A 26,436-nucleotide genomic window follows, 5' to 3' on the forward strand; every position below is an offset into this window, starting at 1 on the left:
TTCATTTACCTATTCATAAAATAACATTACATGAAGCATCACTTGCTTTTCTCTGATGAAGCTATTCTACATGTCAGAGGTACTCAGAAACAAAGGCTATTTCTTACACTAAAATCTATGGAGTATTCATGGAACCATACAACTAAATTATGAATGTTATTTACAAACTACAATAAAACCAGATCATTTCTGTCCGTTTACCCACATATGAGTAATTGACTATAATTAGAATAAAAGAAATGTTGAAGACAGGCCTTTTAAATTGCTTCTGATATGTCACAACTAATAATTAACTTCTGTTTGACAACCGACCAAACAAAAACACAAAAAACAGTATACGGTGACTTGAGAATTTATCCATATAAGAAGAATGTTTGAAAAGTAAGTTATCTTTGACACATTTGTCAAATGGCTGTTGGAAAATTTAACTATAGATTCCTAGAAAACCAAGTCAGTGTTCGAAATTAGGCAATTAATAACTCTAGGAAAAATATTTTTAAGAGAAAGGAAATACAAGAATAAATTATTTGACTCAACAGTAAATGTTATTTACAATCATGGTAAAAATAAGCACTGAATAGACGTTTAATCAAAATTGTGATATAATTCCATTGGAGAACAGGAAGGGTGTAGGAGGTGTAAGAAATATATATTGTAATCTATCATAATACAAGGTAAATAATTTGAAATTATAACTAGATATAAAAAACATTATTTAAAAATAGTACAGAAAAAGCAGCTAAAAGACTGTCAGATATATATATCTTCATATATACATGCACTGTTTATATATATGTAAACATTTTAGAACTACCATTTAATCTATATGTCAAGTGACATATGTAAATATATATGATATATAGTTATTATTTATATAGACATTTGAGTACTATTTGGTTTTCTAAATATGAGCATGTATTACTTTGATTTTTTTTTTTTTTAAGTTTCTAAAAACAGATCAGCACTGACAATGGGTCACACTTAGGACGTATCTTTTGGATTGGCCTGGATCAGTGTTCTATGCTTCCAGATTCAATTTGTCAAATGAAGCAAGGTCCCTTCGTGGAACAGTTTGTCAGGCACACATCTTGACAGTAACACTTGTTCCCACGTTTCAGAACTAACAGCTGGTCTTTCAACATCATAATATGTATCTGCCATATTATTATCCAAGCTTATGTTCCACAATGGGTTTGGGACTTTCTTCTTCAACTCAGCCCACTGGGTTCTTAAAGTGCATCCAAATTCTGCTCAAAGGAATCACTAATCCAGAAAGTTTATTTCTAAGAGGAGAGATCTGGTTTCTTGCCCTGAAAATACCACATTAATTTATGTAACTACTGGGAAGTACCTTGTGTAATTGAGGCTTCCAAAAGGACACGACACACTTCATTAGGCAAGTATGTATTGGGGGCACAGTAAATGTTGTGGGTAATGTTCTATGTATCCAAGAGATTTATTATTTCATCTATAAAGAAAGCACAATGGGGAATCTAAAATTCCAAAGGCATTAAACTTTGTAGAATTAGAGAAGTAGAGAAAAATAAAGCTATAAGGTATCTTGTGTTTAACTGGTTCTATGACTTGCCAGTGTTAAACCTCAACCATTCCGGCTATTTAAACCCACTGTCACAAAATACTACCACTTCCCTTGGTAAACTTTTCCAGAGACCAACCAAATGGCCAACCATTACTTCCAATTTTTTTTTTTAAATCTAAATCCCCTGAATTATACTCTTGACCAAGCTGAACTCAGCCTACCCACGCATATACCGAGAGTGCAAATAATCTTGATGTTGAGCCATAAACTCGGCCCAACCTGCAAGGGGATTCTTGTCTGAGATTAAGAGAAGAACAAAAATACCAAAGGGCTGGGCATGGGCTTTGACCCTTCTGCGAGACTAGAAAATGTGAACCACCACTTCAGTCGGCTGGCACCTTGAAGTGTTTATCTGATTTGCTGCTCTCCAGGACCATCAGTCCAGGGGAAGACAAGAAAAATCAAAGTCCCACCATAGGAAAAGCTCATAAGAAAGACTGCCTTCCACATGTCCAGAGAGCCGTACAATGAAAGGTTAAGAGTATGGGCTCAGGGTTCAAATCCTGCCTCTGCCTCTTTGACTGCCCATGTGACCTTTGCACATTACCTCACCTTTCTGAACCTCAGTATCCTTGCCTGGAAAATGAGTATAATGATCATAATGAGACAGCACCTGCGAAGTGTTTAGAAATGTGCCTGGTATACAGTCATCACTCAGTAGTGATTATGGGGAAGAAAATTTAAATCTTCTCTCAGAGTACCCATCAAGCACACATTCATACATTTTTTTTTTTCATCATTTGTTTGCTGGGAATTCACTCTGTGCCAGGTGCCTGGCTAGGCATGAGATTACAAATTTGGCAAGGGTCTGGAGGATAAACTGGGTGGATAGGCAGGTGCCACGGGCAAGAGTGTAAAGATACTGAGGTGCTAAAGAACATACAAACCCAGCATGTTTAGGTAACAGAAAGCAGCTCCTAGCAGCTAAGACAGGAATTCCCACCCGAATCATCTGAGGAACTTTTTAACTATTCCTGGGTCTGAATCACACCTTGGAAATGCCGATTTATTAAGTCTGGGGTAGGACATGAGCGCTGGTAAGGCGATAGCGATAATAACAGTTAATACTCATCAGTACTTAAATCTCTGCCTGTTTTAGCTATATTGATGTATAGCTAAGTGTTTTAGCTCTATTAATGTATTTAATTCTCCCCATCCTCCCATAAGGTAGGCACTCTTACTAGCCACATTTTAAAGACGAAAAGCTGAAACAGAAAAGTCAAGTGAATTAACCAAGATCATAAAGCCGGCCAGTGATGAAAGCAGGACTTGAGCCTGGGCAGTCTGGTTCCAGAACCCAAGTCCTCAATCGCTCCACCACGCTGCCCCTCAAGCCTTGATGGAAGATATAGATGGACGGTCATGCCAGGAACCTCCAAGGACAGACGCATAGTACATGCGAGGGAGTGGAGAGAAATGAGGCATGGGAGGTTGGCGGCATCACATCAGGAATAGCCCTTGTTTGCATACCGGGGAGTCTGGCACTGAGAGCTTTCAACCAGAGTGAAGAAGAATTTCAAGCCACTCAGCACACTTACAAGATGTTTTTGTCAGCCACGTGCAGAGGCATGGGTGTTTGATGCAGGAAAGGGGATACTTAAGATTAGCAATTCACTCCTTTACTTATTTGCTATTGCACATTGAACTGCTATACTCTGTACTAGGTGCCGTGGATATAGGAAGTATTGACATACAGCCCTGGCTTTTGATGGAAAGAGGTTCTTAACTAGGTACTACAGAGCTTCAGATCCCACAGCAAAAATCAGCACAGGCTACCATGAGGCTCCAAAGAAGAAAATCATCACTTCAACTTGAAGAATCCACATACCATAGGCAGGGGTGTCAGGGGCAAGGAAGGCTCCAGAGAAAAAGAGGAATGCAGGGTGTCAGTGGAATCTGGTTGAATGTCAGCACTGGAGGTCCAGGCTGCAGTGAGAGAACGAGGGTGAGGGGTAAGAATCCATGAGAAAGTGAAGTTTCCCCAGGCAAGAGGAGCCCCAAAGAGGGGGAAGACAAGTAAGGTGTGGTCAATAAAAGAAGTCTGAGACTTGGAAGTAAGGCAGAAACACAAAATGTCAGAGCTGGGAACCACCTTCGGTCTCTCAACCTGCACCTGATGCAAAGTGCCTTCTGTACTATTCCACTGCCTGAAATGCCCGGCTTGCCTTTACGTCATCAACTGTCAAATAATCACAGAGTACTCTTTGGTTCTCTAGCCAAAATAATGAGGAACAGAGTTGTTAAGAAACATACCCAGAGCCAAAGACAAAACTGGAAGCTTCTCTCTTTACCAGACCACCTTCATCTATACACCTTCACACAGCCCAGCTCCTGCAAGAAGGCTAGGAACCACACGTGGATCCTATTTCTTCTACAGCCTGGAAGAACTGAAATGTGAAATGCATGCCGGGACAAGCACAGGAGGCTGGGTTTCTAGTTGGAGCTCTGCCACCGTCTTGCTGGGTGACTTTGGACCAATCATTTCCCCTCCTCATGCCTCAGGTTTTCTTCTGCAAAAGATAAGCTTTGAATAATGGTTTGGAAACTGTTTTAGTAGCACATCCCTTTCTTTAAGTAAAAATTCACAGAAAGCATTGAGCTTTAATACATAAAACATATCCAGTGCTAACTAGTATATATAGGATGGATAAACAACAAGGTCCTACTGTATAGCACAGGGAACTATATTCAGTATCCTGTGATAAACCATAATGGAAAAGAATATGAAAAAGAATATATATATGTATAACTGAGTCACTTTGCCGTACAGCAGAAATTAACACAACATTGTAAATCAACTATACTTCAATAAAATTTTTAAAGAAATCATATGCAAGAGAGTGTCCTCTGATGGAAAAATCTGGAGTGGACAAACACGCAGAAGGAGGCTGCCCACCTTAGAACTCCATGGAAAACAATCAAATATTTTAGGAGTTTTCAGGCACTGGCTTCTTACAATTCTCTGAGACCAGAGAAAAAGGGAAAGGCAGGGAAGGCTGTCGCTGCTCTTGTGGGCTGGTGACAGAGCTGCTGAATGGAGGAACAGCTGGGTCTCCCGTATGGAGTCTCGGGGCTCACGTGCAGGAGGTAACGGACTAACAGCCGCTTGCCAATCCGTGCAGCAGGGCTGTCAGGCCTGGATGGCAGGCATCAGCCAGGATGCGCTACTGATTACAAGGGGCTGAATTCACTGCAGGCGCTCAGGCGCAAACCCAGCAGCGAGAAGCATGCAGCAGAAAGACAAATGCACGTGGCTCTGACGCAGAACTTCCAGGTGGCCCAGGGCAACCGTGATGAGAGGGGGCCCGGGTTCAGGCTGGCGGCACACAGAGCCCACCCTTCCTTATTTCCCAAAGAATATTTGGAGAGTTTGAAAGAGTTGGGAGGAAAGTGAAAGCGAGGATGTGGATCTCACGTCCCCACTGAGCTGAGTGTCAAAGTTGAACTTTTTCAGCAGTACCTGCATTCAGGTTCCCAGGAGACAAGTCAGAACAGCAAACATATCTCCAGGTACTTAAAGGGAAGAAACCCAGACAGAAACAGTTTGCATTTCAAAACACTTGTCTATACTTTCAAACTCCCTGAGAATGAATGAGCTTATGTGTGTGCGTGCGTTTGGGGGGAGGGTGTAGGCAAGAAGGGAAGGAGACATTGAACAACACGCACATATTAGAAACCTATAAACCACAGAAACGATCAGAGACGAAAATCAAGAGTGGGTTTTCCCTTCCAGCACACTGGTTGATTAAAAATTAGTCTTTACAGTTTTCTATTAAAATTCCTAAGTCAACCTAATAGTTTCTGTACGGTTGGTGGCTTTTTATGTAAAAAAAAAAAAAAAAAAAGAAAATTGCCATCCTCCCTGCAGAGGCAAATGAGGACCAGGAATTCAGTACCCTGTTATCTATGTGCTGAGTCCTCTGCAGCTACCCCTTCAACCTCAGCGCCCTCTAATTACTACTCGGAACAAATGCATACTTGTGGCAGTGACAGAGCCCGGAGAAATACGTACACATCACCATCTCACTTTAAAAGCAAAGCAAGTTGTATAAATACGAAAAACTGTTACAAGAGTTTTTAAAATTCCAACAGTCTTACTTGTCAGCTCTGCAGTCAACACATCTCACAGTCCTGGAGACAAACACAGGAACTGCAACAACTCTCTCCAGCTAAACATTTCCTCCCGGGTTGATCCTCTGTTTATTTGTGAAGCATGAAAAGGCCGGGCTCACAAAACACGCGCAGTTTTTCTGAACAGCCGAAGCGGCAGCAAAAGTTCCTCCCGCGAACTCGGAGCAAGTTTGCGGAGAGCCGCTGCTCCCAGGGCTGCAGCTCCGTGGTTTGCTCGGAGCTTGTAAATATAAGCTCCGCGGACAAAGTCCCACATGACATCACCGGCAGCTGCTTATTGTTGAGTCTTTATTAACTGACTGTCAAAAAGAAAGGAGGGGGTGGGGAGCAAGGGTATCTTTTCTGCAGCAAAAACCGGGCATCTCCGAGTGGATTCCGCTGATGCGAGCGTAAATAATCCCATTGATTCAAATTTTCAAGAGCCTGGTTTCCCTCAGGTCAGATCGTTTCTCCTGAAAAAAGGCAGAGAATCGCCGCCACCGATTGACGCTGGCTTAACTGAAGCCATGGAAGAGCCAGCGGGCTCCTAACAAGTTGTTACCCACCTGTTTCCAGTCTGCTTCAGAGTCTGACGATTCATGAATAAATGAATTATTAGTTACGTCTTACATCGCCTAACAACTTTTATGTGATATACATATATACCTGGCTGACTTTTTTTTTTTTTCTAGATGGCTTGTCCTGAGTTGCAACTCTTTTTAGGTACACTAAAAAGTTTTTCAACTTGGGATAGGGGCTCCCTGAAACGTAGCCAAAATTGTGTGTGCAAATCGGAGGGTTCTTTTCTGAGAAGAGCGCTGAAAGGCTTCTTCAGATTCTTAATGACCTTCCTACACCACTCCCACCATGCCAAAAAATCAATAAATAAATATCTTTGCCAAGTATCTCTAATCATCTCAAGTACCGTAAGCCACACCCACTTCCAACCAGCAAGATAAAAACTGTGCCCTTCCCCTGCTATTTTCCACGCTCTCAAGGAATCTCCCTTCTTCTCTGAGCTGGTTCTTACTCATGGTTTTTACAGTTTTCTCCCCACGCACCCCTCCCCACCACCTGAGAAATCCACAAATCCTACACCACATCCCTGCCATGAAATCTGGACACCCTGGCCCACTGTTTTCCTTCCTTCCTCTGAGCTGCTATAATGATGCTGACTATTTATATTTATTTGCTGCTTTTTATATACTGACTTGTATTTTTAGCTTGTTTTTTAGCCATCTGTGTTTCTGTCTCCTCAAGTCACTTTGAAAGGTCTTTGAGGGCAGCCATTGTGTTGTGTTATTTGTTTATACACAAACCTCCTGCCATAGTGAATCTTAAGCAGAAATGGGGGGAGGAGGACCTTGAGGGCCGAGGCAGGAACAGTTAGCAGAGCCCATGGAATGGGGCGTATGTTTAGATAAGCACTCTCCCTGCCCTTGGGAAACAATGACCTCGCATCTCACTGGTCACCACATGAGTGGATGCTTTTCGGCATGTCCAAAAATTATTTTTTTCTAAGAGCAGTGATAGATTATTGATTTGGTAGGGTATCAAGGCCTTCAAATATTCCACTTTGATGTAGGAATCAGTTAAAGATAGTGCCTATCTCGTATGCCACTAATGGGTTTAAATCAACACAATATTTACGGAAAGCAAATCAGAGGTACCTTAAATTTTGTTAAGTACAAACCCTTAGATTCCACTTTTCCAGAGGGACCCTGCAAATAGGCTCACAAAAGCGCCTGAGGATATAAACTCAAGAATGTTCTTTGCAGCATTACTTGTAAACCAATAAAATAGAGACAACTTAAATATACATCAATACGAGAAAAGGTAGGTATACAAATTGTGGTACATGTATAGTATAAGAATCTTAGAAGGGGTTGAAAAAATTGAGGTTAACTGCATAGACTGACAGGGAAAGAAGTAGGCAGGAGCTTGTTGAATGACTAAAGCAAATTGTAGCAAATGATAGGAAGAATTAAACACATTGTTAGCAGTGGTTATCCTTGGGGAATTAGATAAGGGAACTTTCATTTTTTGTTTTTCTGTGTGGTTTGACATTTTTTTCAATGAGCATGTTCCACTTTGGTTATTAAAAGAATAATAAAAGTACAAGAGTGGGGCTTCCCTGGTGGCGCAGTGGTTGAGAATCTGCCTGCCAATGCAGGGGACACGGGTTCGAGCCCTGGTCTGAGAAGATCCCACATGCCGCGGAGTAACTAGGCCCGTGAGCCACGGCTACTGAGCCTGCGTGTCTGGAGCCTGTGCTCCGCAACAAGAGAGGCCGCGACAGTGAGAGGCCCGCGCACCGTGATGAAGAGTGGCCCCCGCTCGCCGCAACTAGAGAAAGCCCTCGCACAGAAACGAAGACCCAACACAGCCAAAAAATAATTAATTAATTAATTAATTAAAGTAACTTAAAAAAAAGAAAGTACAAAAGTGTATAATTTTCAAAATAAATCACAAGGAGAAACCTAGCTACACCTTCGACAGATGTCTGACATATAGTAAATGCTCAGTAAAGATCTGTTGATTGGACGCAGGTTTGTGGCGTTTCTACCACGATGCAGTAGTATATGGGGCCGGACTGGGGTAACAAGGAAGGAGAACCAGGCACCAGATTTTTATCCCTGATGGAACGACCCACTTTCTTTCCCTTACATGTAAGGACTAATTTGAAAACCTCTTGGACTCTGTCCACTGTAAGAAATTATTAAAGTTAAGTGCTCAGAACATAAAGTGCTGACCTTTCCCTTGTGCAACTGCTGTTTGACAAATGGCGTTTTAAAGTAAGACAAGCAAGAACCACTTTGGTTCAGTTCACTGGTTGCCAGCAAGCTCTGGAGGGAGAGTCAGGAAACTGGTAAGGACACAGGTTTGCCCAGCATCTTGTCATGGCTGGTCAAACATTAAGGAATTCTTCAGGGCGAGGTTAGGAAAGTCTAATCCACACAGAGTCTTCGGAGCTTTATTACGTACGGAGGCACTCAGGGCTTTGAAAATCAGTGGGCTAGAGTGATGGCACTAAACACAGCTCTGTCTCCCTACATAGAGCCTCTAGGCCTCCATAGTGGAAACTCACAAACATAAGCCATATACTAGATATCAATACCACGTTTTTCTTTAGGGAAAAAAAAAGAAAAAAAGTCCAAGAAAAAAATGACTGAAAATTTCCACCAAGGTAGATAGGTTTCTCAAAGCACTATTTCCACTACTCTAGAGAAAACATGTTGGACTCTTGTCTTACTTCCTAGTGAGAAGATGTGTCTGTAATCATTTCATGAAAAATGAGGGACTTCCCTGGTGGCGCAGTGGTTAAGAATCCACCTGCCCATGCAGGGGACAAGGGTTCGAGCCAAGGTCCGGGAAGATCCCACATGCCACAGAGCAACTAAGCCCATGCACCACAACTACTGAGCCTGCACTCTAGGGCCCATGAGCCACAACTACTGAGCCCACGCACTGCATCTACTGAAGCCCATGCACTCTAGCACCAGTGCTCTGCAACAAAAGAAGCCACCACAATGAGAAGTCCGCGCACCACAACGAAGAGTAGCCCCTGCTCGCCGCAACTAGAGAAAGCCTGCGTGCAGCAACGAAGACCCAACACAGCCAAAAATAATAAATAAATTAAAATAAATAAATTGTAAAAAAAGAAAGAAAAATGAAAGCACAGCCATATTTCCTGCTTGTTTTTATGATCTATTTATCCACAGATCAGAGGAACCTGAGGCCGGATTCTATTTAAAAGCACATTTGGAGCCCCTTGGGTGTGATAGGGTCACACTTTTCCAACTGAGAGGTAAAGACAAGCATCTAACTTGACTTACAATTTAAGATAAAAACAAATAAGGGAAAGGGGGATGGGCGGGGCTTTCTTCCCCACATCTACCGGGGGATCATTAATGCTGCTACCAAAATCACCTCCACCTGCTGAGATGCTTGGCCCAGCTTCCCTTCCAGTGCCTTCTACTGCTTCATTCAGGCAATCTTCCCTCTCCCCACGAGGCTGCCCTCCTCAGGGGAGGACGGCCGTGCAGGTATAGCAGGCATACGCGTGTCTGTTTACCTGTTCATTATTTTTAAAGTCTTAAGATGTATTCTTCATGTTTATGTGTTTTCTGTCTTAAACTGGAAAATCTCTAAAGTCAGAGATAGTAATCAGATCTGCAAGATGTGAAACACAGCCAAGAGGTCCCTTGGAGGTTCTTGCTGCTGATGGCTCCTACCAAGGCTGTCCTCAGATACAGTTTCTACCTCCAGTGTCTAATTTCCCCTCTATCTCCCCCCTCATCCTATTAAACACGTATAACTACTGCCATTTATCAAGCATTCATATGTGCTATTTGCTTTAAACACATCATCTAATTTACCTTTGAAATATCCCAATGAGTTAATACTATCACTACCACTCCCCTTTTACAACCAAGGACACTGAGGCCCAGAGAGAGATGTTACTTAAGTGATGTGACTCTGATCACACAAATAATAAGAGGTCGAGCCACCATTTCAACTCTGCCTGACCTTCCAGCATCCCAAGGGAGGCCTAGATCCCTCTAAGGATTATAAATATTGAACAGAGAGTTGGTAAACCAATATGAATAAGGGCAGATTGGAATTTAGAAGCGTGTAGCCATCATTAAAGTACTCAGTTCTGATTCCTATATACAGACGGCAGTGACCTTCAGACTTCAGTCTTGAATAAGTGTGACTTCTGCTGCTTTCTGTAACCCAGCCTCTCTGCTTGGCTCTTAGAGGAGATAAGTTGTAGGCCTCAAAGACCATGGGACTCAGACTCACAGGGCTTAATCCCAGAGCATCCCTGTGGAGTAAGTGCTCCATGCCCTTGGAGATGCACAAGATCCAGGTGCAGGAAGGAGAAAATATTGGAGGGCAGGCATTTAATCATGTTTACGGCCTGTTTCCCTTTACACTGAGAACCTTCAGTGACTCCTGTTCCTTTGTTCATGGAGGTAATGGTTCTACCAGGGCTTAAGAGACAGCCTGTGGCCCGTGAGCCTGCCCTGTAAGAGTTAACATGATCAGAAATGGGAAGCAGAGGTGTTAGGAGGAACACTTCACACAGGAACGCTTCAGCATTTCCTAAACAAATTAGCATGGTTCTGAGAGGCTGAGTCCCTGGGGGACCTGAAAATCTGCATGTTTAGAAAGTGACCCACATCATTCTCATGCAGATGGGCCTCAGACCATTTTTTTTTTTAATATCTTTATTGGAGTATAATTGCTTTACAATGGTGTGTTAGTTTCTGCTTTATAACAAAGTTAATCAGCTGTACATATACATATATCCCGTATTTTAAGAAACAGTGTTTATACCAAGAGAAGTAAATATATGACTCTCTTATCTACGATCAGACATGGATAAAGATCAGGTCCATTGTCCCTCCGAAAGAGCCGAGGGATCAATGAGCAATTTCCTGGTAACCCTCATCTGCGATAGATCACACCTGACACGACGTTGGGACACCAAGTGCAACTTGGAAAAGACACAGCTTGTGCCACATGGATGGTCCCAAACACGTAGTCGGATAAAGACATTTATAGGCTTTCCTTGCTGCCAATGTCACTGTAGTCCCCATACATAAATCCAACAAAAACAAGAGTAAACCATAAAGTGTGAAGTCCAACAAAGTTCAGATTACTCCCATGACAGAGGCTTAGATGCATTTCATGATAGATCATATTTCAAGCCTAGAAATGCTTTCTTTTTTCCAAGGGGTGGGGGAGGGCAGCTTGCCGTATGCAGCCTATTTATTGGCTTGTTGACACTCTTGAGACACCAGGAACCTTTGGGGGGCAGGGGGCTGATATGGCAGATGCCCGTTGACAGAGGAGGTGGAGGGAAGGGATAAAAAATTTGAGCATCTATGACGATTAGCCTGGGACCTGCCCTGGAAATGTGGTGATATCTCCCTCATACATTCGCTTTCTCCACCAGCTTGGGCTCCAGGCCCGACCCCAGGAGGTACGGCGAGGGTTAATGCTCCCTAAGGCACTGGAGGCTTTTGATGAAAGGCGCGGGGCGTAAGTATAAAGTATCACCTCGAAGCTGGAGGATTTGGTTTCAGCCTCCTCATTGTGTGTTGACAGTGCATACTGTGAGTTTGACGTTTTTAACTACTTTGCTGGCCCCAAATAAAAAGGGCTGGGCGAGAGGAGGTGGAAAAAGGGAAGAGGTGGGGGAGAGCCATATTCCTGCCCTGACTTTGATTTTACACAAATCAACGCACAGCATTAAAGTCTGGAATCGCAAGCCGGGTCCAACCACGCTGCTTCGAAGATTTATATAAATTCAGTAAACTAGGAGATGCGCGTTGCGTGCGTTCCTTCTAACCTGAGAACAGAGAAGCCTCGGGGGACATAGCTGTCCGTAAACTGAGAGCATTCTGTGGCCCGTGGTGATCGTCTAAATAAAAAGGCCCTGAGTTCCATTTTACACCAGCTGTGGGGAGGCATTAACATCAGCGATGGCACTCAGGAAAGGAAGGGGACAGCCACTGGCTTTCCCAGGGCGGTGCCTGAGACCAGGATTATGGTGTGATGAGTGCCTTTAATAAAGCCTGCCCTCAGTGGCACTGACAGTCTGTTCCCCAGGGTTCCTGAAACCCTGGGGCTCTGGCACACCCTAGCCCTGCCCCACCTCCTCTTACCAGCCCTTGACAGCAGCCCAGAATCAGAGGCCTAGAGGGAAGGCTGGTAACGGGCGAGGATGCCCCAGGGTAGAGGCAGGGTGGGTCCACAGGGGCCAGGGCTCAGGCTCGGAAATCCCTGCCTGCATTTGCCCAAAAGGCCAGCAGAGCCCTGGGCCGCTCCGGCACAGTCCAGAGGCCCCAGCGGTCCTCCTTTCATGCTGACAAAGCCTCTTAAGTTAAAAAGACAAAAGTGGGAACTGTGGTCAGGGGTCTGTTGGAGGGGTGGGCTGGAGGAGGGGTGTGCCTTTTCTTCTTTTCCCCCTTTTTTTTTTCCCCCTTTGGGAGTGAGCACACACACACACACCCTCAGGAGTTCTTTTTTCTGGTCGCCTGACATTTTAGGCCCCAGAAACACCTTATTTTTGTGGCAAATATTCCTCAAAGGCCCCTTAGAAAGGCATTCTTACAGATCAGTGAGAGAGACGGCCCTCTCTGCAGTGTGTCCCCAACAAACAGCCCTGGGAAGTCAACAGCAAGGGCAGAGATGGAGGGGACGGGGCAGGGGAGAGCTGCAAGCTCAGGTGCAAAGAGCACCTGGAGAAACCCAGGGCCCATGCTGCAAGGGATGCAGCAGGCAGGCTGGGCCCCAGGCGGTCCAGGGCAGACACAGGAAAGCAACGGTCACCAGTGCAAGCAGGGGTGATGCACATTTGGCCTCTCCCCGCCATCTCCCCCCTGCAAAAGAAAGTGCCCCTTCTTTCCTCACATTCCCAGGCAAAGCTCACTATGGTGTGGACATATGGTCCTCTGTCCAGGAAACTACGGTATTAAAGGCCTCCATAGGGAATTCCCTGGCTGTCCAGTGGTTGGGACTCCTCGCTTTCACTGCCGAGGGCCCAGGTTCAATCCCTGGTCAGGGAACTAAGATCCCGTAAGCTGCATGGCACTGCCAAACAAATAAAAATAAAATTAAAAAAATTTTATAAGCCTCCATAATTCTCCTGAGGAGTCAGAAAGCCTAAGGGACCCAACTCTGGGCTATAAGACCTTCGTAGATAATAAAGCCCCGCAGCTCTGTTGTCACTGCTGTTTTAAACTATATACCTTAAATTAATCCAGGGGAATTGTTTTAAAAGAGATTAAGCCTTTTCCAGGTACAATAACCTATTGTGAAACCTAAAACTCTGCTGGTGGGGAAATTATTTTAAAGCAGAGCCTTCCTATTAACAAAGGAGAATGACCATTCAATATATTGGTTATCGTTCATTATTTTCACTAATTATAATAAGGTAAGTCCTATTGGTCAAGGTCACGAGATGCAATAGTTAGGAAGAAATCGCTTAAGGATATGGCTAATACCTTCGGAATAAGTATAAAATTGATAAATTCCTGACCTACTGTATAGCACAAGGAACTATACTCAATATCTTGTAATAGCCTGTAATGGAAAAGAATCTGAAAAAGAATATATATAATATATATACACACGCACACACATATATATGTATATATATATGTATATGTATATACACATATATGTATTATAACTGAATCACTTTTTTGCATATTTGAAACTAACACAACATTGTAAATGAACTACACTTCAATAAGAAAAAGATATATTCCTTGTTTAGAGTGTAAAAGGCTTGGGAATGTTATTTTAGCAATAGGATACTTTCCAAATGAAATCTTGGGCAGATTTTGGCTACATACAGCAGTTCAGAGAATGGTATCCCTGGCAGAGGTCCTACAGCCCATCCTGCCAGCCCTCCCCCCCTCCCACCTGCAGAAAAGAGCCGACAGATGACTCGCATTTACAGGTGGGGCTGGATGAGCTGAGCTAAATGACGTTATGCTGTCTACTTTATCCTGTCTTGATCTCTGCCCTCTGAGCTCCTTGTCCCCATGCCTTCCGCACCACCCAATTTGGTACTTCAATATGCACGGCAAGGACTACTGTGTTCCCATTTGCTTTTCTCAGGCAACTCTTACCTCCCAAGCAGATTGTTGTCATCTTGACACAGAGACCCTATTCTATATGTCAGGAGTTCCCTCTGTGCCAGCCTGGTGCTAGGCATGTACAAGCTGTTTGTTCCAGTTGGAGAAGGAGACAAAGTCACTGGAGGCCTAAAAGTTAAGGGCAAGCAGGTAGATGTGATCCAACTTGGGATGCCAGTGACAGGCTTGAGTGGGTGGTGAGGTGGCCAGGGGACGGGGCGGGGGGGCAAGGGACAAGACCTCAGATAAGGAAATCTGACTTTCTTCTTTGTCGTCTTCTTTCTTTTCCTTCTTCAGCACCCTCTTCCAAGTCACATGTCAGATACAGATGATCATATCTGCCTGTTTCCCTAAGATGCAATTAGCATCACTTAAGGGTGAACAATATTATGGGAGTCCAGAGAAAGTAATATATGATTGTCTAACAAATGTCATATGAACTTGAGGGTTACAAGGAGGTATTAATCTTTGAAATCACTATCTTTTCACTTGTGATTGAATTTGCTCATTCATCCAGTGAGTCATTCACCAAACATTATATGGAGCAGTTTACAGTGTACACAACAAATTCTCATTGAGCACCTCCTGAATTCCAGGCTCTATGTATACTGTGGAATCTGAGCAGCTCTGAATACTCAGAGAATATTCTTTGGGTGTCTACTGATTGGGAGATAGAATGGAAAAATATATTGAAAAAGATATCTCCACCCCTATTTTGATTTAAAAAAAAAAAAAAGTCAACCTGTAGAGGCATTAGTCTAAGGGGGGAGAGGTGGTAACTGAGATTATGTGTTAGAAAAGTAAAGGCAACCTGTCAATAAAGTACAGGGAACTGAGTGTGATGCACCAGCCTCTTGGCTACAAAGAGCGAGTTCTTAGGGGGGAGCCCAGTTCTTCACTGGAAATGTAATTGTTGACTGAGTGTGAACTATGGTTTGTATGAGGTCAGAAAGTCCAGAGGTCACAGTTCGTGAAACGTATCAGCTTGTCAGCCTTTCCTGGAACACATTCCATATTTTGGAAACAAAGTAAGCAGATCTCACTCTTGTTTCAATATAGAGACAAGATCAGTTCCCACGAAACCCTTTGGGTCTTGGACTTGGAGGAAGGAACCCCTACAAATGCACTCCCTGAAGCAGGTAAGCCCACCCTCACCCACCCCACTCCCCAGTCCCAAACTTCCAAACCAGCCCTACAACATGTCCAGTCCTAGGAGAGACTCACTCACTCTGGGAGGGGGGAGGGGTAGATATGCCAGAGAGTAGAATTGGGCTTCTCACTAACTTTGAAACACTTATTACCCCTCTGGTGAGTGAGTAGGAAGGAAGGAAGGAAAGAATATTCCAGAATCCATGAGGTGAGGACACGTGCAGAGAGAGGGTTGTTCCATTATACACACGGGCACAGGAACACCCTGATCTGGACCAAAGACACTGGCTCACGACCTGGCCTGACCCCTCTGACATTGTAAGTATTCGGGTGCATTATGACACTTGGCTCTGGTTTGCATCTTAGATTTATTGCCTCTTTTACTCTTCGTTCCCTGTCCTCAGCAGTTTGTTCCAAATCATTTTCTCTTTCAATTCATCGCCCTCATGTTCAGTTTCCTCTTGATCTATATTTATTAGCTGCCAAGTACTTGTGAGGCACTGCAGGAACCATGAATAATGCCTCTGTTCCCTGTCACTCTAAACAGAAAAATATCTGCCCATGGTTTCCCAACCCTCTGCCCTTCCATTATTCCATGGCTTCAGTTGTAACTCCGTGAGGTGGTTTGGAAAAGACTTGGTATCAACCCACGTAGGACCCAAGTTTTGTACTAAAAGGCAAGCATCCTGGGAAACCCCTCAGTCCGGGCTAATGAAGAGGATTGATCAGGGACTTCCCTGGTGGTCCAGCAGTTAAGGCTCCGTGCTCCCAATGCAGGGGGCCCGGGTTCAACCCCTGGTCAGGGAACTAGATCCCGCAACTAAGAGCCTGCATGCCGCAACTAAAAAAAAGATCCTGCCTGCCGCAACTAAAGATCCCGCACACGGCAACGAAGATCCCGCGGGCCACAGCTAAGACCCGGTGCAAATAAATAAATAAATATTAAAAAAAAAAAAAGGAGGGTTGATCACTCTAAACCCACCACAGTTTCTATTAGCAACTTCCCAAAGCCTGAAAAAAAAAAAAAAAAAAGCAAGTGGAAATGGTATATTTCTATAGAGGTTCCTCAACACCCCCCAGATTGCTGTCAGCCCCTCCCATACGAAGATTCCGCTTGGCTTCCTCTCTTTCCTGTTGAGACCCGCTTCCTATAAAAACACAAACCTCTGTTCCATTCTGTGTATCCATCTTCCCAGCCGTCCTTCCTTCCTTCAGCATTATCCCTTTCCCTTGGGCGACCTCCTTTTCTTCCCCGACCCATCTCAGTAAAAGGCATTTGGCCAAGTTGTGAAGTCTTTACAAAGAGATGTTGTAGTACGCCTTCCTGGGAAGGCTGCAGCCTTTAGTGGGGAATTGAACCCGTGGACTTGCACCGCCAGATCCCTCCACAAGCAGCAGAGATCCCCCAGCAGCCAGCTCCTCAGGATTTGCCTCGCCCAAGGGCCCATCCTTCCCAAAGTGAACTTATCCATGTAGGAATATAAAGGCCAGGATATTCTGAGTTGACTTGGGTCACTCCAAGGGCCATATGCATTCCCCAGCTGCCCGTAGGCTTAGCTGGGGCTTTGCCGGGCCTGAATCACACAGTTCGCCTTCTCCCTGTGTCCAATCCAAATTCCTCCCTGCCCTTCTGCAGGTGTCTATATCCAATCAACATCCCAGAATAGCCTAACCCAATCAATATAACACTCAGTTTCTGCTTCCAGAGAACCCAACCTGTGTCATAACCTCCAACCTTGAGAACTTTAGGTAAAAACGGGGAAAGTACAGTTTCTCCAGAATAATCAGCAAAATCTGTTTTCTTAGATAACCAGGACGCTGAATCAGGGTGAGAAATTGTAATCTGAAAAACCACAGCACAGGCTGCAGTGTGGAAGCAACCGAAGAGATAATCTGAAAGAAACACACACTGAAAGCAGTACAGCAGCTTTAATAATTAAATAAGATGCATAAGGTCAAATAATCGCAGCAGGAACTATAATGACCATAAATGCATATACAGCACTTAGTGTGTGCCAAATGCCTTTCCCAGCACTGTAAGTGTCTTAGCTCAGTTAAGTCTCACTACAGTCGCATGAGTTAGGTCCTTCCATTATCCTCATTTTACAGCGGAGAAACTGGGACACACATAGGTGGAGTAACTGCTCAAAGCTGCGCAGCCAATGTGTAGGCAGAGCTAGGATTTTAACTAAACAGCTGGCCCTAAAGCCTCCACCAAACTGTCACTCTGTGACAGTTCGCAACAAACTGTGATGTGAATGTAGTATGTGTACTCCATGTATTTATAAAGAAACTAGAGAAGAGGGTGAACGGTAGTGAGAAATCAGGAAGGGAAGAACCTGAAGACACACAGGACTCAGAGACAGGTCAGATGGGATGTGAGAACACTGCAGCACAGCAGAGACCTTGATTCTCTAGCAGGATTCTGGCCTTGCCTCCATCCTTCCTCTATAGGACAGGAGGCCAGTTCAGGGTTGACCAGCCTAGGTCCACATGTGAAAGCAGATAAGTGAATGTACCTGGAGAGAGAAAAGGACTGGAATGCAGGAATAAAGACAGCTCTTGACAGAAATAGGAAGTAAACATGACTCAGTGGAAGGGAAACAAGTGATAAGATTAATGTCCTCATCCCATGGCAATAAACATCGCCCTCCAGCATCAAGAGACTACATAAATATTTTGATGGCCCTCCTCTCTCCCAAGATAAGGAGATCCTCTGTGTTAAACTGAGATACACCCAGGCCCAAATTCAAACCTCCATGTCAATGTCCCTGGGGTATCACATGTGTACCTTTCTCTCTCCATTTTTTATTTCACCGTGAAAACGCAATTGCTTTAATTCCCAGCAAATAGGATAGATAAAGAACACACCATCAGTATTTTGGGCTTCTGTACATGTCGACACAAAAAATAGAGATGAAATTGTTTTCTTTTCCTTTTTTCCAACTGGGATGCTGCAGAGAAGCTAGAAAAACTGACAAGCCAACACATCAATCCAAGGGTACAGGGGCCAGCCATGGATTCTTTCCCTGATACTCAAGAAGCCCAAGTCTCCTGGTTTCCCTTGTGAATTGTTTGCTTGCCCATGAGTTACTGCTGAACTGGGAGAACCCAGGTCACTGCTGCTTCTTGGAGATGAATTTTTAAACCACATCCTACCTTCTGCTTCTTGGTAGGAGAAAATTTAAAAAGTTGAAGATAAATAAATTTTTAAAAAATTCTACATTGCAAATTCCTCATATTCCAAGTCTTTAGTCAAGGAGGATCTAAATTCCTGTGCCTCTGTTTCTCTGAGCTCTGTATTATTCAGATGGATGTGGAAATTGAACCCCAGGCTAGAGGCATAGAAGGGAAAACAGCTATTTTCTCTTTTACCATGGAAACCCGGTGCACCACAGGGTACTAAGGAGAAATGAACAGCTTTAATAACTGGGGGGGGGGGGGGGGGGGGCGGTGGCTGCCTTTACCTTAGCCAGCATAATGGATTTACGGTGCAGCATAAATCACAGTGTCTAATGCAGACTGTCTCTTGAAGACTCAGGGAAGCCTCTTAATCACTTAGAACAAATCCGCATGGTTTATTTCCAAGACAGATTCAGCATTTCCCCACAAGCTTTAATCACCTCTCGGTACCTTAGAACATTCAGTGTGCACGCCCTCAGAGGTAAGGGAACATTGTGGATGGACTTCTCTTTTGCATGTGATGCTTCCATCCTGAATATGCAATAATACCATTAAAAATAATAATAATGCTCATTAGTTTTTAAGACCATGTCTCAGGCATTTGTGCAAATATACAAATACATGACACACCCAGAATGTATAATCATTATAAAGTCTCTCTCTCTCTCTCTCTCTCACACATACACACACACACACAGAGTTTTGGAAAGAAGTAGTTCCAAGCTCAATAGCTATTTGCAATCAGTTACTAAAAAGCTCAACTGACATCCTGTTTCTTCCCTTTTCTTCCAATCTCCTTTCTCTTTCCCTTCTTCTTGCCCATCCTTCTAATATGATTTAAGTCAAGAAGAATGTAATCATATCTACATTAGGCCCTAGCACTCACTCTTTTTCAGAAATGTTTCACACGGAATGACCTCATCTCAAGTTAATCCTCCATTGCTGGTAAAATAAATCTCTATTGAATGAGGACATTTGTTTCCCTCCCTTCAATAGGAGTTTAAAATTTTTAAAAAGTAAACTTGGGAAGGAAATGTCTCAGATCCATCTGGGTTCCCGGAGAATAGCATCAAAATGCCGCATGCTTTGTAAGACATGGCTGGAGATGGTTATCTAGTAAGACGCCTGCACCTCTTTCCTTTCCTTATCCACTTCCTGTTGTGGGGATTCTTCCTTTCCTACAGAGAATGAGTCTTTCTCATTGGAACACACTGGCTAACTTGGGCCCCTCTGTTCTGCTTGGTGGAATCTCATTGGCTGTCCTGAGGCCCAGGTGTCAGTTTGGGAATGCATCCTCCTAGGGCAGGCATCTGGCCCTGGGTCCTTGGCAAACCAACTGTGACAGGTTCCTCCAACAGCTGCAGTGACAGGCTGTGCTTCCAGGTGATTACATAATCCTGCTTTCTGGCCTGCTCATGTGTTTGGATTGGAGCCATTTCCCTGGAACAGGGATGAACCAAACAGGGCTGTCTGTTCACTGACCACAGCTCTGTGTCTATGGGCTGAGGTCCCCTCTGAAATTATGAAATGTCTCCTTATCTTTCCCAGGCCACTCAGACCCAGAGTTCTCACAGATATGCCCTTGGAAACGGGAGATCCTCCATTTGCCTGAAATGAGGCTGGAATTTCACTTTTCATTGTAAATCATTGTTAAATTGGATAGCTCTGCTTTGAAAAGCAGCAGCTGATTCTAATACTGGCTAGAATATATTCCTTTTTTGCGATATTGGGCATGCCCATGCAATACACATTCGACTACATGTGTACACCAGATGAAGGTATGGATAAAGGAGAGGTATACTTATTGTATTTACATTTTCCAAAGACACAACACCATGTCCTGAAGAAATAATTAAAAGACTGCTTTTTAGTGAAGCTTAATGCTGCTGGTATGCAAACGCCAGTGGCCTCCCATTGAAAAAACACAAATCCACAGCAGGTGGTGGTTTAATTAAATGATAGCTAAACTGCTGCAAGGGGATACAGCAGTATAGATACAGACAGTGGTTTTTAAAGTGTGGTCCCTCGACCACAGCATCGTTGTCACCTGGAAGGCTACTGGAAATGCAAATTCTCAGGCCCAAACGCACCTACTGAATCAGAAACTCTGTGAGTGGGACTCAACAATGGTTCAACAAGGCCCCTCCCCCCAAATCTGTTAATTTGGGATTAACGGATATATACTACTGTATATAAAAGAGATAAACAACAAGGACCTACTGTATAGCACAGGGAACTATATTCAATATCTTGTAATAACTTAAAATGGAAAAGAATCTGAAAAAGAAAAAATATATATATATAACTGAATCCCTTTGCTGTACACCTGAATCATTGTAAATCAATTATACTTCAATAAAAAATAATAATTAAAAAAACAAGGCCCCCGCCCCAGGTGATTCTGACACAAGAAAAGTTTGAGAACTAACATTCTAGGTGAAGCTGGGGCTTAATGTGGTCTAATTGAGGGAGTGTGAGTGTTGTTCTAGAGATTTACACATGCTCTCCGAATAATCACTCCATCATGATCCACTCCTACTTCAGCTACATCTGATTCATGCTGCTCCTACTTTCTGCTAAAAGGTGCTACTACCAGCTGTCTAATTCTCTGCTCCCACTCAGTTATACCCCCTATACACATAGTAGTAATTAGCCGGTGACTGCTGTAATATGTGCAGCTCTGCAGACCTCCAGATACATCAACTCACCATTAAATTCTACACCAAATCCCTCCAAGGAACAGACATAAAGCTCCCCATTTTATAGATGGTGGTAATCTAAGTTACCAGCGGTCTTTCAATTAAGACAATGTAAAAATAGCTCTGCGTTCACCCTTTGTTCTAATGAATGGCATGTTTCCAGTCTCGTGGTCCCGTCAACCTGGTATGAAATCTGAACTCCTAAGACAATTCTCTAAGCCTCACTCAGCCTTGACCAGATAAGAAGTTGGGGTAGGAATATACTGTTATCTGTTCAAGATGTCTCTAGTCAGCTAATCAAAAATTTTCATAGACAAAATCATCTTGCAGAACAGAGTTTGGGATGATGACCACTGTTGCTGAGGTCATGGTGAGACAGGCATCTTCATACAATGCCAACAGGAGTTGTAAACTGGTACAACCTTTCTAGGAAGCAATTTGGCATAGCATTTGACTTCGTAATTACGCTTCTCGGAGCTGATCAAACGGAAATTGCCCAGAGATGGAAAAAATGATTAATGTATAAGAAATTTCTCTCTAATTTTATTTTTAAATGAAAAAAACAGGAATAATCTGCATTTCAAATAATACGTGGTTAAATAAACTAGTTCTTCCACAAGATGGACAATAATGCAGCCTTTTATAAATAGATTCATGAGCACAATTTATTAAAAAATAATCACAAGACACTTAAGTGAAAACAGCAGGATACAAAATTTTATAAACAGTGAGATCCCTTTTTTTTTTTAATTGTAAGTTAACACACAGAGATAGGCATTGAAAGTAACTGAATAGAAACCACTGACATATTAGGAGTGGTTACAGTATATTATGATACCAAACCTGGGAAAAAATATTATCCCCATTTACAGATGAGGGAACGGAGGTCCATAAACCCAAGCTAGATTGTCCAATATGACTTAATAAATAGAGATCAAGGTCAAGCTTGTCTGGATCAAAGCCCATGCTTTGCAGACTCTATTGTCTACAATTTCTGGTAGCTTAAGTGGTCTGACACATCATGGTTAGAATTGGGAATGCCAGCTAGGGTTTCTTACTTTTCTTTCTGTTCTATTGCAAGGAACATGCAAAGTATCATTTTGTCATAGGTCATAGACCACCTCCATCTAGATTTCCTCCAAGTATTTCAAGAAACACTGATAATAAAATTTTACAATTATTGGGAATTCTCTGGCAGTCCAGTGGTTGGGACCCCTCGTTTTCACTGCCAATGGCCCGGGTTCGATCCCTGGTCGGGGAACTAGGGTTCCACAAGCCATGCAGTGCGGCCAAGGAAAAAAAGTTTTTTTTAATTAAAAAAATTACAATTATTGAATGCATAATACGTATTAGGCATGTGCTAATCATTTTACACGTTATTTCATTTAATAGTTTTTATGACAATGTTCTATATACTATAATGTTCTATGTACTATATATGTGTGATATATATATATATATATAATATTCTGTATACTATAACGTTCTATGTACTATAAGCACTATTCACCTTATTTCACAAATGAGAAAACTGAGACTCAGAGGGTTTTAGTATCTGCCCAGTACACACAGGTAGAAAGTAACAATTCCAGAATTCAAACCATCTGTTGGACTACAGAAGAGTCTATGCTGCTCTGAATTTCTCCATTCAGAAATCTTTCTAGAGAAAAAGATTCCTCCGACTCCTCCCATCTCTTACTCTGGCATCAAGCTTCTGTGTTTTGGCATAAATAATATCTTGGCATGGTGCTGATCATTAAAAAAGAACAAGTGAGAAGCAGTGTTGGCCCTCGTAAGAGCCTGGGATTAAGTATGAGCTGATATTAGAGATAATAGGCAGATCTGGCCTTTTCTCCTTAACGTCTTCAGCACAGAGTTCATTATGAGCTTAGATCTTCAATAGTAAAAGTTCATTCAGTTACAATGAATTCAGACCCTTAGTAGGGCCTCATTAAATACTTAAGTGTTAATCAGCTGAAGCCAAACATTCTCTACGAATGTAAAGGCCTGTGTCTCAGAACGGTCCAGCAAGCTGCCAACACAAGTGCCATGTGACCGGCAGGCCAATAATACCCTCACTGAATCCCCCGTCACTTCCTTCCCTTCTGCTTCAAATTCCTGGCCCGCTCCAGAACACCTCTGTACTTGACCTGAGGGCTTATCTCCTTGCCCTCACTCACCCTTGAGAGCTGATGCTTTATGTGGGTGATCTAGCATCACCTCGACTTCCTTCCTCAATAGTCTCTCACTTATTATTGGATCACATATAACAATGTCAGCTTCAGGAAAAGAGGTACCAGGTGATCCTCAGGGTCTGGTGCTCCCAGTGGGCTCTCCTCCAACAAAAGAAAACCATACACGCTCACTTAGATGTGAAGTACTGGGAAAAGAGTACTAGCTAAATTCATGCCCAATTTGCCTTCTCCTAACCCTCAGGGTGGGAGTATGGGCAGATGAAAGTTAGTTGGCACTTGATCTCATTTTAAGACAGCAACACACGCACGTGCGCACACACACACACACACACACACAGGCAGGTGCGTGCACACATACAAATTACCTTCAGGAACAAGGTAGGTGACCTAGTGAAGAGCAGAGTGGGGGCAGTAAGGAATGGTGGGGGCTGTGATGAATAGGAAAGTTCATAGCCAGCAGCAAAAGGCATGAAGATCTAGTTTTTTAAATACTTAGTGGACCAAACAAAAGAGGGTTCCAGCCAGTCTACTATCTATGAATTAGACAATCCATTTTCAGCCTTGGCTAATTGTACTTCCATCAAAAGTTGAATTCAGGGGAAAAGTAGGATACTGAGACTCATACTAGGGGTGTGCCTGGCCCTAACCTTGTAGGCTATCATCAATGCCCCGGAAGCTCTCCTCACTTCCCTTCATGAAGCAACAGGCTGGCTCCGATTTCACCATGATATCAGTCATCATAATTTTTAAGAACAAGAATTCAGGAGCCAGATTGCTTGAGCTTGAATCCTAGCCCACCAGTCAGGAGCTAGGTAACCTTGAGGAATTTACTTCATCAGGCTCAGATCCGTAAAATGCAGAGACTAATGACACCACCATCTCATAGAGCTGTTGTAAATTACTTAGAACAATGCCTGGCGCATAATAAAGGTTCATCGTCAGATAACAATCATTGTATGACCAACCGAAATGCCTCATGTCTGCATCTGGGAGATAACCTGAGTATGACATACTCAGTCATCTCTCAGTTTGGCAGGGAACATTGGAATGGAAAAATCCAGAATAATTACATCTTCCTGGGAAAGACATTGATGTGGATGACAGAAGAGGACTTACATTTTGTACACACAGTCTCCACCTGAAGGGAAGGATGGGAAAAGTCTTCAGTGGGGCAGAGGAGAGGTAGGGGGGGGTTTGAAACTGGGTTTGTCCCAGTCTGAAATGTGGACAGTACAGGGAAAGAGTTGGCCCTCACCAACTTCCCTGCGCTGTGAGGATGCGGTCTTCCCGGCACCCCCCTCTCCCCTAGCCTCTCTTAACCTCATCTTAATTTGAAAACACCTTGTCATCAGCATCCAACTCATGCCTGTCTCTCTTCAAACCACCCATGCTAGAAAATTGCCTTTTTCTCCCCAATTCTAACAAAGATGCCAAATTTTTACAAAGGAAGCAGTTTGATTTTCTAAATCACAGGATAGTGTAGTGACTGATCACTTCATTTGCATTTTAACTTTTATCCCCCATCAAGTCTTTCCAGTCGCTCTAGTACAGCATTTTCCAAATCATTGTTCATAACCCACTGGTGGTTAAATCAGCTTAATGAGTCCAGAACAGTATTTTGTTATGAAAATAAAATTGAAAATGTTAAAATAGAATTAAGAGGAATAGAAAATAGAGTGCAAGCCATGTACTAAATGTATCTATATCTATATCTGTCAACTGCGTCCTAATGTAAAATGTATTTCTTATTGCATGTCCATGATTAAAAGGACATGCGAATTTAAGAAATACAGCTTTAATGTCTCGTAGTCTCATGTGCTTGGGTTCTGGCATAATGGAACTCATGATTCCCTTCTTTCCTCCCTCCTTTCCTTCCTTCCTTCCTTCCTTCCTTCCTTCCTTCTTTCCTCCATTCATCAAAAATATATGAAGAGTCTACAGAAAGCCAGGCACTGTTCTAGGCACTAGAGGTATAGAAGGAAACAAAATCCATAAAGTCCCTTATCTCCTGGAGCTTACATTCTAGCAGGAGAAGTTAGGCAATAAGCACATAAACAAAAGTATACCTAGCCTGTAAATTAAGGATAAGTGTTATGGAGAATAAGTAGGCGTGGCAGGGATGGAGATGGTATGGTTGGTTGGAAAATGTGTCTCTAATACAGGGTCATTGAAGAAGATTTGAAGTAAAGGGGGAAGCAAATCATAAGAATATTTAGGAACACGTGTTCCAGGCAAAGGGACCAGTGGAGCAAAGCCCTTGAGATGATAATCTGCTTGGTGCTGAGAAGAATGGCAGGGATCCAGCGTGATTTGGGGGAGGGAATGAGGGGACAAGTGGGTGGAAAATGAAATGGGGTGATGGGGTGAAGATCACGCAGCCGCTGCAGACAGGGATAGAACCCTGGTGTGCACTTGAAGCAAGATGCACACCCACTAGCGGTTTTGGAGCAGAGGACTGACCTCATCTCACTTACATTTCTAAAGGAACACTAGGACTCCTGGGAAAAGACGAACTGCAGAGAAGTAAGAGAGGACATGGGGACACCAGCCAGGACACTGGTCATCCACGGAGTGACATGGTAGGTGGCTCTGACCAGAAAAACAGCAGTGGAGGTGTTAGGATGTGCTCAGATTTGGGATACTTTAAATGTAGACCTGACACACTGATGAGGTAAATATAAGTGTGAAAGAAATTTAAAAAGCAAGAATAAATCCAAGAATTTTATCTGAGAAACCAGAAAGATCCTGCCTATCCTGAGAGAGGGGAGCCTGCAGGAGAAATAGGTTTCAGGGAGAAATCAGGAGTCGTTCTGAACATGTTAAGGTTGGATGTCTATTAAGCA

The 26,436-nt window shown here is 43.2% G+C and overlaps 1 protein-coding gene across 11 annotated transcripts in view; it reads right to left on the reverse strand.

The window, feature by feature from the left end:
- Positions 1-26,436, reverse strand: part of NCKAP5 (NCK associated protein 5) — a 1,062,317-nt gene that overhangs the window by 960,597 nt on the left and 75,284 nt on the right. For 7 of the 11 annotated variants that reach the window (XR_009009050.1, XR_009009051.1, XM_057551421.1 and 4 more), the window contains exon 1: positions 5,699-5,934. The exons of 3 other annotated variants lie outside the window; for them this stretch is intronic. The gene's annotated coding sequence lies outside the window, so the exon portion shown is untranslated. Of the gene's footprint in view, positions 1-3,853; positions 3,978-5,698; positions 5,935-26,436 lie in introns of those variants that run through there. One more of the 11 variants, XM_057551414.1, reaches the window with a different exon arrangement.

Source organism: Balaenoptera acutorostrata, chromosome 8 (assembly GCF_949987535.1).
Source record: "Balaenoptera acutorostrata chromosome 8, mBalAcu1.1, whole genome shotgun sequence".
NCBI classification, from domain to species: domain Eukaryota; kingdom Metazoa; phylum Chordata; class Mammalia; order Artiodactyla; family Balaenopteridae; genus Balaenoptera; species Balaenoptera acutorostrata.